Source organism: Staurois parvus, unplaced genomic scaffold, assembly GCF_062004578.1.
Source record: "Staurois parvus isolate SC_StPar_1 unplaced genomic scaffold, SC_StPar_1.0 ptg000402l, whole genome shotgun sequence".
Lineage (NCBI taxonomy): Eukaryota > Metazoa > Chordata > Amphibia > Anura > Ranidae > Staurois > Staurois parvus.
Window position 1 is genome coordinate 8,735,899 of NW_028318198.1, and position 16,766 is coordinate 8,752,664.

Below are 16,766 nucleotides of genomic sequence, written 5' to 3' on the forward strand. Positions count from 1 at the left end.
TTTATATTTTTTAGTCGTATTAGTTTGAGATATAGTGGGCATAGTTGCCCTGACATAGGTACATCATGGCAGTACTAGCTGCCAGTAGAAATAGGGCGTCCATATGTCTCACGCAGGTACATGCTCAGACTTTCTCTCCACTTCCCTGGATCTGGCTACATTAAGTCCACAAACATGTTTTTCTGCATCAGCACAACAGTGCCAATGCCCCACATCTGTCCAGACAAGTAACTAAGTGGTAGGCTTTTATGAATTCCTGTGCTTTGGACAACTTTGGCATTGCTTGTGGCATGTTTTTGCATAATTACAGGTTGCTGTTTTGGCCTGGGGGGGTTTTGTGTGACATGTACTAAGCAGTTGCTTGTCTAGCAGTGACTGCATGGTGCCTGCTGTAGAAGGTACCATTGGATGTTGGAGATCACACCCCTAAAAACTTGCTCACATTTTGGCTAAGCCCATATTTTGCACTATTATACTTCATATGCTGCCATTATACCTTTTCTGGGTGTTCTGTAGTGCTCTGTAATGTAAACCCTGGCTCCAAAGAATAGTCAGGAACCAAGTTGTTTTTCTCTATGAAGAGGACATAACTTGTCACTGCACACCATGTAATCTTAACAGTCTATGCATGCTTCTAACTACAAAAGTATTGTCTTTAACCTATATTACAGAGATTGCTACCGTTCAAACAAAAATCAGATAAATTGATGTAAGTTCACTGGTGATTTTTATAATGACTTAAGTTCACGGCGTGTTTCCGCGCACTACTTTTCCATAGCACTCAGGGGTTAATTCTTTTCCTAATGACATAAAACAGAGGCTCAGCTCTCAGAAAGAATATTATATCTCTCAGAAGTATCTGGAGATTCTGCATCAATCACAGTCCACATCTGAAGTTTCTCTTCGCTGGGGCAGAACTGGGAAATTAAGCCCCAAATCAGAGGGCTGGGATTCATCTCACAGCCTGGATCCTTATTAATGTCCCAGAGGGCAGCAAGAAAGAGAATTATTATTGTATCTCTTATTATATACCTCTTGTACATTCAACCCCACACAGAGCCTTAACTCTTTCATTGACATAGGTCCTTACAGTTTACTATTGTGCAAAGTAGATTTCACATTCTCGGGAAAAGACATGCAATTGTTTTCTCTTTTATAAACAAAATTTTATTACTGTCCAGGGTTAGGGTTCTTCTAAGCTTAGAATCATACCTACTGTATATGGACATTAAAGTAGATATAAACTCTAGATTAATTTTTTCATTTACTAGAACACTGTGCACCATAAACAATTGCCATTCTTGTTATGAAATACTCTTTGCCATTCTTTGTTGCATCTCATTGCTGCTGACTTTCTGCAGCTTCTTTGAAGCAGTCTACATGCAGCCCAGTGATGCCTACATGGCATTCTCAGGGCAGGTGTTCAAAAGGTGACAACAGTGGACCATACCTGTGCACTGGTGCTGTAGCGACATTTTGTAGACTCCACCGGAACCCATGAGACAGGGTGACAATGCAAGAGCACAACTGGGAGACAGGGACAGAACATTGCCACCCTATAACAGGAAATCAATGCACCTGCTCTAGGTGTAGTGTGGGGCCATCTATTATGAATGGCACACGAACACAGCACCCCACAATGTAAATACCATGCATTGTGGTGTGCTTTGTTTTAAAAAACGTCATGTATACTTTTATCATGGTGGTACATTAATTCATCACAAAATATGCTTAACCCCTTTGTGCTGGGGCCTCCCGGCCCTTTAAGAGATTCAGAAGCCGAGAGGCGGGCAAGGTTTTAGGGTCATGTGACCGCTGTGATTCACCGTCACGGTGGTCACATGATCGGAAAAGGTCGAAAAAGGTCCTGATAGTGTAGGGAGCGCACTCTCAGCACATATGTATTTTCTAATGGCACGCAAATATGTGGCTGCTCGGCGTCAAGGCCCATCTAGGGGTTAAGTGTTAATGGGCACTGAAAGTCATGCATGAAAATGAAGAATGTAACTGGCAAAAAGTTTGGGAAGGTTCCTCTTTCACATACATCTGATCACGAAACTGTTTCAACTGTGTTAGAAGCTCAGAGCAAAGATTCAACAATCCCTTAAGACTAACTGATGTAGATGCAGCAGCAGAGTAAAAATGTCAATGTTTCCCTCATCAATAAATCAGATATAGTCTAACTTTAAAATTTGGCCATGTGTTCAAAATAAATATAAATATGTACTTTATCAACCATTGTAAAGATATAATTAGTCTAGGAACCAATATAATGCTAGACTTTGAATAAACCACAGGGGAATAAATAGGTTTTGCTTAGTAAGGATGTATGTATATTTTTTTAAAGCATAGACTCAAAAACAGAATATTCAGTATTGTGTGTTTAGCTAGGTAAACCTCATGAAAAAGATACAGTTCAAACATTCAAAGATAGCATTCCATACAGTACTACTATTTTAGATTCAATATATCATTACAAAACATATAGGTTAGTTGCATTTTATTACCACTGTGCTGAGAGTGAGTTTTAGCAGCTTGTGTAGCATTGAAGTGAATATTGCCTTTGGTGGTGTATGGGTTAAGACACAGTCTAGGAAAGGAAGCTGCCAGTCCAAGATGTATTTGCTCATCTTCCAGCCTCAGCAGGAAGTCTCTAATAGAGCCTACCCGGCCTCTAAGTGCAGCTGTGGATTAATAATGAATGGCCATACTACAGTAACACAGTGAGACTCCACCGACACAGCAAATCACAGTATACGAAGGTAAGACACATTGTCTTCCTATAGAAGTGTGTGAGATCAGATAGTCCAATGCATATTATTAGAAAACACCGCAGCAAACTCCTCCTACTGCTTTTTATGTATACTTCATGTACTGCATTAATATTCACTTCTTTTCAAAGAGATAATTGAAAAGCAAGAATGAGATACGTTATTTCTGAGTGATCTTGCCAAAATATTTAACATGTAGCAGATCTCTTGGATTAGTAACTGACAGACGTGTGTAAAGGAATCACAGCTAACAAAAATTAAGTACATATAATTATGAAGAACTGATCTTGGCAGCAATCTGGAGACAGAATCCTCCAACCAAGTTTAATCTGCTCTTATACAATAAGGACATATTTATGGATATATGTACAGTATTTCTGTAGCAGTCTGTGCACCTTCTAGAGGTGTTCACAGACATTTTGATCCATTTATACAGTCTCAGCACAACTTATTATATTTACCCACCAACAGTCCACTTATTATAAATCCAGTCAGGTAGCTCCTTGAACTAAATAGTTGTAGGTAACGCTAAAGGTGATTTTACAATGAGATTGTAACACATGTGACCAGCCTGAAGTGCCTAGCAGTTTATAGGGACTAATATACAAAGCATAACCTTCTGCCTATATAGGTTTCAAGAATTAAACTGCAGTGTCAGTGGTGGCTTATAGGCTGTTAAGGTGTATCCAAAGTCAAAACTCTTATTTTAGATTTGAATATGATGGGGAGTGCCTAGAACCCCTGCCAGCTTTCTGTTTGGGTACTCTGTTAGGGAAATTAACTCTCTCAATTTGTCCTGGTGAATGTTGTCGCTAAGGATCAAGGAAAAGGAGAAACCAAAACTTTGAGCTGCCACAAGAACAAGAATAGAAATCTTAAAATTGGAACACTTGTTCGGGTGACAACTGTCTAGGAGGGCATTTCTCTCACTTTGATGACATTTTCTCTCACTTCCTGATGTGTTACAGAACAGATAGTGAAGATAATTATCCCCAGTAGGCACAGATGGTTTAAACCATTACCTACTCCATCCAAAATGAAAAGTTTTGGCTTTAGTTATACTTTAAGGTGCTGAAATTTGCATATTACAGATCCTTGGGATTCAGGGTACCTTCACTCTCAGAAAGACAACTAATTATTATGATTAATATTATTATTATTATACAGGATTTATATAGTGGCAACAGTTTGCTCAGAGCTTTACAATATAAAGGGAGACAATACAGCAACGCTACAGTTCAATACGAGAGGATAAGGAGGGCCCTGCTCCTGGGAGCTTACAATCTATTAGGGAGATTCTATATATAGATAGGCCCTCTTAGATGCCTATGCAGTAATACTACAGCCTGTTCAGTACATTTAGCATACAACAGGTTTAATTGAATAGTATATACTGTACATTTGTGGTCGTTTAATATAATTGAATAATATGAGAACATTTTTTAATACTACTCAAGAATATGTGATAAGGACATGTTTTAATTACTGATGCTGAGAAAAATGTTCATCCAAAACACACACATATATATATATATATATATATATATATATATATATATATTATAGGGGGGGTTGACATTGGAGCTCTGAGGCACACTTACTGGTTGCAGATATTTAGGGAACCAACAATTAGCTCCTGGGCCACCCCTAAACATAGACATTACTAAACCAATCACCACAGTCAAACACTGCCCTTGAATTCTCCACAGGATTGGATGGAAAGCAGCCCAGGAGTTTTAACTAATTAATCTTGGCTGCAGGGTATGTAAACATCTGGTGTGTGCTTTAAAAAACAATGAATAGTGTGTTTAGATGGATTTACACTTTAATGAAAAATGTTAGGAATTATATCTGGAATACGTCTTATAGCCTTTAGATGAGTGCAGTTTGCCAGAGAAGAGTATTGTCCACATAAGTGATTGGACAAAGAAAGATGATATCCTCTTTCTGTGTTGATTTAAATATACTCTAGTGTTTTTAAATATCATTAAAGTAAAAATACATGTCCCAGATACTATACAGCAGCCATTCTCAGTCAGGGTTCTAAGGATCCCTAGGCTTCCTTTAGAGGTTGCTAGGGGTTCTTTGAGCTGTGACTAATTTACTTTCAATCTGATGGTGCCTTCATAGTGCCAGGTCCATCACCACTTGGCAGAGCCAGTAGCATGACACCAGTGATCTTTTTAGCTGACTGTAAGGGTGGAATTGTAACCACCACTGTAAGGCGGACATTCTTCCTACTGACCATCAAAGAGGCATTTTCCTAATGGCCCTAACTCTTACCAAGGGTTCCTTGAGACCTGAAAATTATTTTAAGGTTTCCTCTAGGGTTAAAAAAATTAAGACTGATAAACAATGTTCAAGATACGGAACCCCCAAATATCCAAGTGGGATATCTGGTGCATTGTAATATTTGGAGTCAAGAATACTTTTTCTGTGTTCCACCATTTTATATATGGAAACACATCAAACAGAATTTGAACAGGGAGTAATTTTCTAGACGCTTCCAATAGTCAGTTAAGCTTTTTAACTGAGGAAAGATCTGATTGATTGGTGTCCCTATTAAAACACTGAGGAAATCTCCAGCTGGCTAAGCGGGGGATCTTTGCAAAGTCAGAATTAGGAAATTAAGAATGATGTTCTTTTTGTATAATGAAGCCCTGGGAGGATTAGAGCCTGCCCATTTCATATCCCTCTGTAATACTCCAAACAGTGTACAAAACATGATAACAGGTGCAGTCATTCTGCACAGCACTTTCTAGCATAAACAAGTGTAATTAATGTGACTTTACCTAAAGAAACTGTGTAGAACATATATATCCATAAACCGTAGATATTTTTTTTTCAAAATGCCCCAAAGAAAAAGATCTCTTTTGTAGAAATTCAAAAGATGGCATGAACTGGCAGAAAAGTTGTATATTCTCTTCAAGGCATCAAAAACAAATAAATCCCAAGTGTAGTTCTTATTGTGATCTTAGAGCAGCACTGAACATGTGACTAGTGAATTCTCAGTGTATTCCTACCCTGTTGTATGTTTATCTGTAATGTGTTTATTGACTACCAAAACCGATAAAATTCCTCTGAAAGAAAAGCAGTATATTCTGTACTTGAGTTTCCCCAATGGATTTCCATTTTTCTTATTTCTGTTCCTAACATGTATTAAAATATCTTGTTGGCAATGCCTCCGTCTACTGAAAAATACAAAAAGGAAATATTCTATTTAAAGAAATAGACACTATTATTAAGTGTTCTTGCATGGCAAGACCACTTACTGTTATCTCAGATATATATTCTTATTATTATAGCCACATTTACCACCCTAACTCCTCCCACAGTTTTTACACTACATAGACAGTAATATACCAAAACGTGCGGATTGTTCCTGATTGGTGTGCTATTACTTTGTGGAAAGTTTTGCCGAATGGTTCACGAAATATCGGCGTTTTTGTGGTGAAATTGGTCCCATAGGAATGAATGGCGGAATGTTCAAAACTAGAGTGGGAGCTGACAAAAGCTAGAGTGGGAGCTGAAAAATCAGGACATGCTTTCTAAACTGCCATCACTTCCTCATTTTCAAGCCCACCTACACAAATCTTATATCAAAACGTTCAGCTATCCCTGTTGCCACTAAAAATGTCCATGGCTAAGCCATAGTCCTGATAGTTTTCACAATATGACCATTTGTTTGCAACTCACGCCGCCCATTGACATTCATTGAAACTCTACTCTAGCCACCTCAAATTTGAAGGGCAATTTCTAAACTGCGACTGTGCCTTCATTTTTAATATTTCGGAGACATACTATGCATCGAAATGTAGGTCTGGGTCTTGTGATTCTCAGAATATAAAGCTCTTCGGTGTAGGAGTTATAATTGTTAAACTACAACTGTTTGAAGATGGCAACCGCCAGTGAAGTGAGCAAGTTGGAGAAGTTTGTTTTTAACCGCTCTTCTCTGCCCTTGCTGTAGAGTGAGTTGCCATAGGAACCCAGGTGTGTGAGCAGGCAGCAGAGTGACAAGCCACTCCACCCAGTTACTCTGCCCACTCCAGTTGTAGACTGCTGGTGGAGGCAAGAACACTTCACAGAATTTCCCCAGAAATTGTAGCTTTTCTAGTTAGACAATATTGTCTTTCTTAAAGGTTACTATTATAGTGGTTGTGTATTGTGTCTAAATATGATTGTGTAGTGCACTGGAAGCTAAAGTTTGACCACTCTGTCCAGTGTACGCTTTAATATAAAAGACATGGTCAGACACACCCCATCACCTCCTCAGCACTACAAATCTGTGTGGAGACACATGCATTGACGGGTGTGTCCCATTGGGGAGATTTACCTTCACTTCCTGTCCTATAGCCAAAACAGGAAATTAGAGATAACCCCACAAATTAAGGTCACTAGAACTAGAGTCCCCATTGGCAAATTTCCCCTCTATTACTTTTCTGGCGACAACCCAAAATTTGGGGTTTGCTTTACTTTCACTTTCAATGATAATGGTAAACAAGACAAAAAGAGAGGGTGAATCTGCCTAATGGGGGGCATAGACAACATTGCAAACCTAATAGGTGTTCTAATCCATATTCACTTTGTGCAAAGCTAAAAAAAAGTTTTGCCTTTACTTGCAGCAATGCAGCCTTTATATGTGTTCAGTGTAATTGACCTACTCACATAATCTGGGCACATACTACTCACTTTATTCTTAGACAAACTCAGTTCCCTGCACCTTCCTTCTCGTGCAGGCCGTACTGTTTATGCCTTGTCAGCTGGCGTAAATGATGAGGACTACCTAGGCATGCTCCGGTGTCCTTGTGGCATTATGAAGTGGCAAATATAAACTCTGCTTAATACAGTGGAAGAGTAATATGGAACCTGTGAACAATTATCTTTATTGTTCTGTGTGGTACTTTGGTGCTCCAATCTAGGACTCAGTATGTGACTAGTATATTCAGTATATGACTTCAGTCTGTCTCTTGGCTTCTACTACTCATTTATTTGTTGACTTCCCTGCCCTGTGTCTCTTTTTGAGCCTGCATAATCGCCTTTTTCCCTCTCCTTAGCTTGTTCAATAGAGACAACTCTCTTGCCCAAACCATGTGTCTGTTTGCTGTTTAACCTCCTCTGGTGCTAAGAAGTCAGTTTCCGATCTAGCAAAGAGAATACCAGCTGGTGTTCTAAAGAATATGGGGCTCTAATAAGTTACTGCTGTGACTGCTACTACTTGTTGCTACTGGCTTAACCAGAAGTCCGCTGTTTGATTCAAGAATGGACTCTTATATAGCTTGCTCTGAAGATTAGACAAAGCCCTCAATGTACACAATTCATATTTTGGAGTATCCCACTTATCTCCCCCATCCCTATCCCAATTCTTCAAAGATAAAAACCAAGATAACAACACACCTAGACTGATTATTGAAGAAATGTGTGCATGAACCTATGTGCCTGGCTGCGGGGCAAAGTAACTGGGGAGGACCTGGACAGTATGTTTGCGGCTCCTTCGGGAGTAGTGCTACATATGCAATTGTACATTATTACATATAAGGTTATAAGTATGAAAGAAATAAAAAAAACTCTTTATTTCAAAGGAACTAAGGAAAAAGTTTTAATACTTCTTTATTACTAAAGGGCAAAGATATTAAATGTTTCATCCCTGTTCAAATTGTTTCATATTCAGTGTTGTCTGTTTTTATATCTCAAGCACTAAAACAGCAATCTGTCCACTCCAGATACACCACCAGTGCATTTATTATTAGTGCATAGAAGCTTTTTTGTAAAACAATCTGGAGCCCATTCTGATAGTTACACATTTCTTGCCAAGCACAACACTACGACATTATTCAAAAACTGCTATGTCAACTAGCAGCTAACAGGTTTAAATGCTTTTAACACTGCTGAGTGCCCTCTGAAATGAATTTACATAGTTTTATAAATCCACAGTACCTGCTGACTACTAGGGATGATATGAATGGACAAAATATAAGTGTGATTATTATTCAATTCTTATTTTTTTATTTCAACTGATAAAATTGCAAACTAAAGTTCAGGCAAAATCTTTAAAATTTAATAATACTGCATTGAATGAAATGCTTGAAAGCCAGCATTTTAAAGACATACTGTAATTATGTAACCTTTCATAACCTTAAATACCCGTTCACATATATGCAGATGGGATGCGGTTTAAACCTCATCCATTCTGCATGACATGTGAAAAAACATTGCTTCCTATGGTGCCTGTTCACATATGCCCAGTATACTGACCGTGCGGATTCAGTGCAGTTTTAAAGGGTCATGTCCGATTTCTAAGCAGTGCGGTCTGGTTCAGGTGCAGATTACAGGCTATTGACTTCTATGGCAAACGTTTCTAAACCGCATATGTGTGAACAAGATAAGATCCTGAGCTAATCCTGTCCTGAACCTGATATAAATTTGACATGAACCTGTGAACAATTACTGTATCAATTAGCTGTGAAACCTGAGCTTCAATCCACACTGCACATGAATCAGCTCCTGCAGTCAATGGCTACAATATTGCTATCATTTTATTCTAAATTGACTAACATGCTGCCATGGTGGGTAATCTGTACACTCTGAGCTCTTATTCTATGCAACAACTTTAAAACTGTGTTTGTGACAATCTTAAAGAAAACCGATAAAAAGGTCTTCTTTTCAAGCCCACTGACTCCCCTTTCTGCTCGTTACGCCAATAGCTGCACACCTTTTCACGGCTACTAAACTAGCGATTGCTAGGGCTTTTCCTGTCCTTAGCTTTGAGGTGGTAGAACACTGTACGAATGATATGGTCAATGAAAAGCTGACAGTTAGTTTTGCCATTTCCCATGAAAAAATTCTCAAAATTTGTCAATCATAGATTGAATATGCTCATCTTTCCAGATTCAATCATCTCCTCTAGACAATTTAATTTCCTGACCACCGAGACCCCTGGAACTTCCTCTTCTCTCTATCTTCCCTTTTTGCTCTTTCACTACTTTTTCTTCTCCCCCTCATACACTCCCCTCTTCTTCTCTCTAGACTTGACAGCAGGTATCTCTCAGTTCAGGCAGTCTCCAGTAGGCTTAGCCCCATCTCCTTTGAGCGACCTTAACATCTTCTTACCGTTAGTGTTGAATTTGATTTTGATTTGATGGGCATCCATTATGGAACTGGATACAACTGCCTACTGTTGGAAAGTGAACCTTCTTTGGCTCTTTTTTGTGCATGCTGTAGCTATCATATGCATTTTACATTGTGCATTTCATTTTGTTTTGGCTGATGAACTACAACTGTATAACATGATAACTGCCAACAAAACCTTTTGTTAAAGAAAAAAAGTGCTAATGACTAGCATATTTTCAACTGCTGATTATCCAGCAATGAATGTATAAATTAAAAATACTGTGAGTTTCTCTAGTATTCCAGTTTGCTCACTGAATCTAGCTTCACGTGTTACAGTTTCATGACAATGAATGAACGGCATTGTGTAGAGAATACAATAGAAAACCACTTGTTCTGTAGCAGTCGAGCATTTATAGTGACCTACTTTACTACATTGCATAGTAAATTTTCTGGTAGTATGATACTCTAACTAAAATCCCTACATCATGCTGATTTTTGCCCTTTTTAGATAGCTAGTTTTTAGATAACATGATAACCCATCAGTCCAGTCCTGACTTTTATTGGGGATATTAAAGTTTGTTAGCAGAAAACAGATACATATATACTGGAGAGTGATGCTCAACTTGTCTCTTCAGAATTCCCCATAGGTGTTCGATTGGATTCAGATCAGGAGACATACTTGGCCACTGAATCACTTTCACCCTATTCTTAGATGTATGTTTTGGATCAATTTCATGTTGGAAAAATGCACGCCGGCCAAGGCATGGAGTGATGGTAGCATCTTCTCTTTCAATATAGAGCAGAACATCTGTGAATTCATGATACCATCAATGAAATGCAGCTCCCTGACACCAGCAGCACTCATACAGCCCCACAGATGGACAATGCCACCACCATGTTTCACTGTAGGTACCATGCATTTTTCTTTGTACACCCCACCTTTGCTATGCCATACAGTTTTGAAGCTATCAGTTCCAAAAACATTTATCTTGGTCTCATCACTCCAGAGTATCGAGTCCTAGGAGTCTTCTTTTTTTCAGCAAGGGCCCTGGCAAATTCTAGGCGGGATTTTTTGTGCATGGGCTTTAGGAGAGCCTTCCTTCCACCCATGCATGCCATTCCTCTGCAGTGTACTCCGTATTTTGTCACGGGAAACAACACCCCAGTTTGGCTTTCTACTTCTTTAGCTAACTGCAGTGAACATGCATAGTGATTTTTTTCAACCCTTCTCATCAGAAGATACTGCTGTTGAGGTGTTAACATCCATGGATAGCCTGCATGTCTCTATGAGATGGTTGCAGTTCCATCTTTCTTCAATTTTTGTATCACTTTTGCTACAATATTCTGACTGATAAGTAAAGCTTTGCTGATCTTCTTGTAGCCTTCACCTTTCTTGAGTAAAGAAATTATTTTCTTTCTCAGGCCTTTTGGCATTTTTCTTCCATGTGGTGCCATTACTGACAGCATGAAATGGGAAGGGGTTTTCTTTGTTAAGTAACGCCCTTTTATAATCAACTGTCTGCTGGACACCTGCTTAATGAATAATAAGACTCACCTGTATTGAATTCTTGTTAATTAAGATTTTGTTGTCTAAAATGTAGCTTTGTTCCGAAGACTTTCATTGGGGTGTATTCATTTTTGCAACAAGGTCTTGAATGAATTTGTTAGGAAAAATACTTTTTCATGTGTGCAAATTAACAAATCTTGTTTGCAATCAATGGCCCGCATTTGTGGGAGTATTTAGTAGTATAGTATCCCATAGAAAAAGTTGATTCTGAAAAGAAAGTAAAGGTTTTCTGACAAATCTGTTGGGGTGTACTCATTTATGCTCAGCACTGTATATATTTATTTATTTTGTGTTTATTACAAGTACTTATATAGCACTGTCAATTTATTCAGTGCTTTATATATATACTGGGCATTCACATCAGTCCCTAACCCTCGAGGAGTGTACAATCTAAGGCCCCTAACTTACATTCATACTTACACATACTAGGGCCAATTTAGATAGGATTCAATTAACCTACCAGCATGTCTTTGGAGTACCTGGAGGAAACCCACGCAAGCACAGGGAGAACATGCAAACTCCAGGCAGGAAGTGCCGTGGTTGGGATTTGAGCCAACGACCCAAATACCACCAGGAGGAAGTGCTAACCATTTAACCACTGTGGGAGATATATATATATATATATATATATATATATATACACACACACACATTTTGTTTTTCAACATAACTGGCTATAGTGCACCTATTGATTTTTAGAGTAACATGCTGATGAAAATAAAGGGTTTTTTTCAAGTTTTAAATAGAGTGGGGATAAATTAGAACCTGACTGTTTCTCCTTTGGGAAGATTCACGCTCATTTTCTGGCTACTAACAATTGTTACTGGACAAAGTGTGAGATGAAATCCCAAATTTGACAGTTGTCACCAGAAGAGAAGTAGGGTGAAACCTTCCAATAAACACATTTGTTCTGATGACAGCTGCCAATGTTAGGATTTCCTCTCAATTACTGTCCCGTCATCAATAGCAGAAGCAAGGTGAAATATCTCCAATAATAATAACAGTGATTGAAAAAAAACAGTTGAGGTTGTAAACCTCAAGGATATCCAAAAGAAGTTGATAAAATGGGCAATAGTGTTGAGATTGTGTATTAAATCATTGCAATAGACCTTGGATAATAACTAACTTTCTCCAGGATACATGGGGGTTATTTACTAAAGCTGGAGAGTCCAAAATCAGACTCCCTTCTGCATAGAAACCAATCAGCTTCCAGGTTTCATTGCCAAAGCTTCATTGAACAAGCTGAGGTTAGAAGCTGATTGGTTTCTATGCAGAATGGAGTCTGATTTTGGACTCTCCAGCTTTATTAAATAAACCCCATGTTGTCTAGACAATGGAAAAGTCACAAACATTAGTATAAACAAGTTTTATTTACTTCCTTTACTGACCGACATTGGAATAAGAAACAGTTAATGATACTACAGATTGCTTAATTGAATATTAAATAGGATCCCAAAGGATCCTGTCAGGTTATGAAGTTATGATACAGTTATTTGTTTAATGCAGTAACACATTTCTCTAATGTATTACTAGCTATGAGCTGTTTATTACCGGAAGAAAAATTATATCTTCGAGTAATAGCAAGACAAGATATGACAAGATCTTCATGATCTGTAGCTATTCAGCTATATTCAGTAAAGAGTCCTTAAAAGAGAAGTAGGGCTTTCTTTCTTTTTCCCAGTTATACTTACCCAGGAGTGAGAACTCAGTGGCCACATGACTGCTGCTGATCGCTGAGTTCTCACAGTAGCTGTGAGCAGAGAGCGGGACTGTCAGTCACCGCTCTCTGTTCTCCCCCTTCCCCATCCCCCGTGCTCACTGGAGCGCTGGGCTGTGAAAGGGGAGGGAGAGGCTGGCTGAGGCTTTCAGCGAATCACTGAGAAGCTGAGTCAGTTGCCGCTCCAGACTCTGAGGTGGATCCCGACCTTAAAGTCGGGATCTTTCCCCAGCTTGGACTGTCTGAGTGACGTCAGACAACAGCAGGTTTCATCCCACGGTCAGCTGAAAATGGGTCACAAGAGTGCAGAACAAACTGTGCTGCTGTGATCCACAAGAGAAGTACAGCTAAAAGAGCTTTAATCTTTTAATCCTTCAGTGCTAATTCGTAGTAATTAAAATTAAAATTCACATAGCACATGGGACAACTGCACTCCATGCAGCCTACCAATTCAAATACTGACCGGTCCCTGCTTGTCCCCCCCCATAGCCTTTCCAGTGAAAACATCTACTTCTTGGTGCACATGCATGCAGTGGCCCCATTCATACCTATAGGTATGCTGTTCTCTGCTGACCTGCTGGAGGAAAAGATTACGGCTTACCCAGGGGCGGACTGACAACTCATGGGGTCCCCGGGCAATAGGGGATCATGGGGCCCCTGTGTCCTTGCTCAAACTCAAAAAAGCCTATGAAAAAGGTACCAGGGGCATCTCATGGGGCCCCCTACTGACCCCGGGCCCTCGGACAGTGCCCGAGTTTCCAAATGGTCAGTCCGCCCCTGGGCTTACCCATAGGAAAGAATTTCAACTGCTAAAATTGCAAACTAAAGTTCAGGCAAAATCTTTAAAACTGAATAATACAGCATTGAATAACATGCTGGAAATCCAGCATTTTAAAGATATAATTAAGTAACCTTTCATAACCTTAAGTGCTTGTTCACATATATGTGGATTGGATTGAAACGCATCCAATCCACATGCCATTTGAAAAAACATTGCTTCCTATGTTGTCTGTTCACATATGTCCGTTACACTGGCAGTGCAGATTCAGTGCAGATTGAAAAAGAGTCATGTCCGATTTCTGAGCAGTGCGGTCAGATTCAGGTGTGGATTACAGGCTATTGACTTCTATGGGAACCATTTCTAAACTGCGCATATGTGAAAAGGATAAGATCCTGACCTGAACCTGTCATAAACCTGACCTGAACCGCTCAACAACTACTGTCATTTACATTTTTACTAAGGCAGGCCACGTGGGAGTATGAATATAGAACCATGCCTACACATTCCTTTTTTTAACTTCACTTAAACTTTGGTACCCACAAAACCCAAAATCTAAACTTTGTCAGCAAAAGTCAAAGGCCAAGCACTGTGGACACTGAGACTGCACATCAAGTTTAAGAACAAATAGGTAGTTGCAGGTAGTAGGAGTGATGGGCCAGCTTTTGACTTCTGCTGAGAAAATCCTAATGTTACTAAAATGGACTGTCACTTCAGTTTATTTACAGCAAAAGAGGGTTACTAAAAAGCTTAACTCTAGGCATATTAAAAATATTAGGGAAACACCAGTAAATGCAATTATGTGTTTATTAAGGGCTCAGTCACACAGCTCTAAGACCCTAAACGTGGCTAGATCCATTTGTTAACTTTTTTCTCCCAATGAGCTGTGTACAGGCAGCCCATAGAAAGTGAAATGATACATATCATGAGTCAGACTCACCTGCACAACCAAGTTTGATAGGTACACAAGGACAGATGCCCAGACCTGGATGCAAGTCTGAACACCTATGTGAAAGATAACATAAAAATGTTTTCTATTGAAACTAGTGTAAGAAACTTTGTTGAGCACTTAAATCTGTATTTATATTGGCCTCATGTAATTACATGTACAGCATGACTGGGAGAGGGAAGGCCAGTCCTAGCAGCCAATCTATTGAAAGGCTTATATGGTGAACCAGCTAACATGAGGAAAAAGTAGAGTAATGGATCATCGGTGTTCTACTAAAACTATATAATCAGGGGACTAGAGTTTGTCCGGGACCAAGCTGTTCTGTTTCTCTGGAGGTCTAAGCCCTGGCCATGTTTGGCATAGATGCCTGGATCACGACTGGTTGGACAAAATGTCATATCCCTATGTGGGCTGTTTGTCCAGAGTTCTACTTTTTTTATTTTCTCATGTTGGTACACACATTTGCAGACACATTTAAGCCTCTGGCAAATGGCAGTCCAGACCAGTTGCTTGGAATCTAATCAATACTAGGAGTATGAGCACCATCTTTTTCCAACTTTGAGTTGTCTTTGTAGGTTGCCTAGGACTGCAGTCAACCAAAATAATAGCAACCATTTTAAAATTATATATTCTTTGATAACAAAATGTAATTGTATTTGCAATAACAGGACAACCACTAAGACTAAACACTTTCCATCGCAAGGTCAAATATTTCCTAGCTGGGTGACTTGCTTCAGTGGAATTCATGAAGAGTGTCACAGACAGTTTTAGGAATTTTGTTGCACACCTGTGCCACAAATTCATGTAATAAAATGAATTTGTTGCTACTCTGACAAGACTATCCTAATCATTCCCATTTTACACAGTTCAAGATAGGACACCTATGAGGTCAATTCAGACACCCACCTTAGGTGGTACTTAAAGAGCCTCGGTGGGGGGCAGCGCTAGGGCTGCAGTGTCTATATGGGGAGAAGGCAAAAAGAGGTAGCACTAGTAGCCAATAAGCTGTGCTACAGGCACATGTGCTGATAAGGAACATGAAATCAGAAGGAAAGAGCATAGTAATGGATCAGGGGTATCCTGCTGCTCCTTCACTGTCCAGTCACAGGCTGAGGGAGGTTAACCTGCAATATTGCTTAACTGAATTAGAGAAATATCATGTCAACAGCCTGAGTGTTGTGAGTTAGGTTACTTAACTGGCTGGACAAAAAATACAATTTCGATTGGCAGGTAAAACAGCTCCATTATTGTATATGTGTTTTCAGATATGTATTTTGCCATTTGTTTAACCTCCCTAGCGGTTTTGCCAAACCTGGCTCGGGGTTAAATCTAGCTGTGAAAAGCAATAACCCTGAGCCAGACTCAGGGTCACCACAAACTAAATACCTGGTCCCAGCAATCCGTGTCCCGGGTCATGCAGCCACCTGGATCCATCCCCTTCATCCGTCCCCTGTCTCCTTCCCTGCTATCTCACGCTAATCAGTGTGATCAGCGTGAGACAGCCGTGCTGTGCCGTTGGGGGGTGGGGCTTGCGTGAGGCGGGAGTTTTAAAAATAGACCTATGTCAAAATAAAGTGTTACTCTAGTGCATACATTGTAACTTTACCTCGGACTCATGTGGTGATTTGTCTTCAGACACCGACAGTGAAGACAGTGGCGAATCTGAGATTGACATGAGTGATCTGTGCACATGGTGCACTATTGATTGTGCACCTGGTATGAAAGTCCACGTTGAAGGTGACAACCCCTTGCCGTACTCAGAATTGTTTCTGACCGATGAGGTTATTGAAATTATCGTGACAGAGACAAATAGGTACGCAGCGCAGCAACTAGCTGCTCTACACAGCAGGTTTTCACGAAGCAGAAAGTGGGCACCT

At 39.6% G+C, this 16,766-nt stretch overlaps 1 protein-coding gene across 8 annotated transcripts in view; it reads left to right on the forward strand.

The window, feature by feature from the left end:
- Positions 1-16,766, forward strand: part of NTNG1 (netrin G1) — a 379,145-nt gene that overhangs the window by 105,810 nt on the left and 256,569 nt on the right. The window contains exon 1 of one of the 8 annotated variants that reach the window (XM_089686616.1): positions 2,628-2,762. The exons of the other annotated variants lie outside the window; for them this stretch is intronic. The gene's annotated coding sequence lies outside the window, so the exon portion shown is untranslated. Of the gene's footprint in view, positions 1-2,627; positions 2,763-16,766 lie in introns of those variants that run through there. 8 annotated transcript variants of the gene reach the window in all.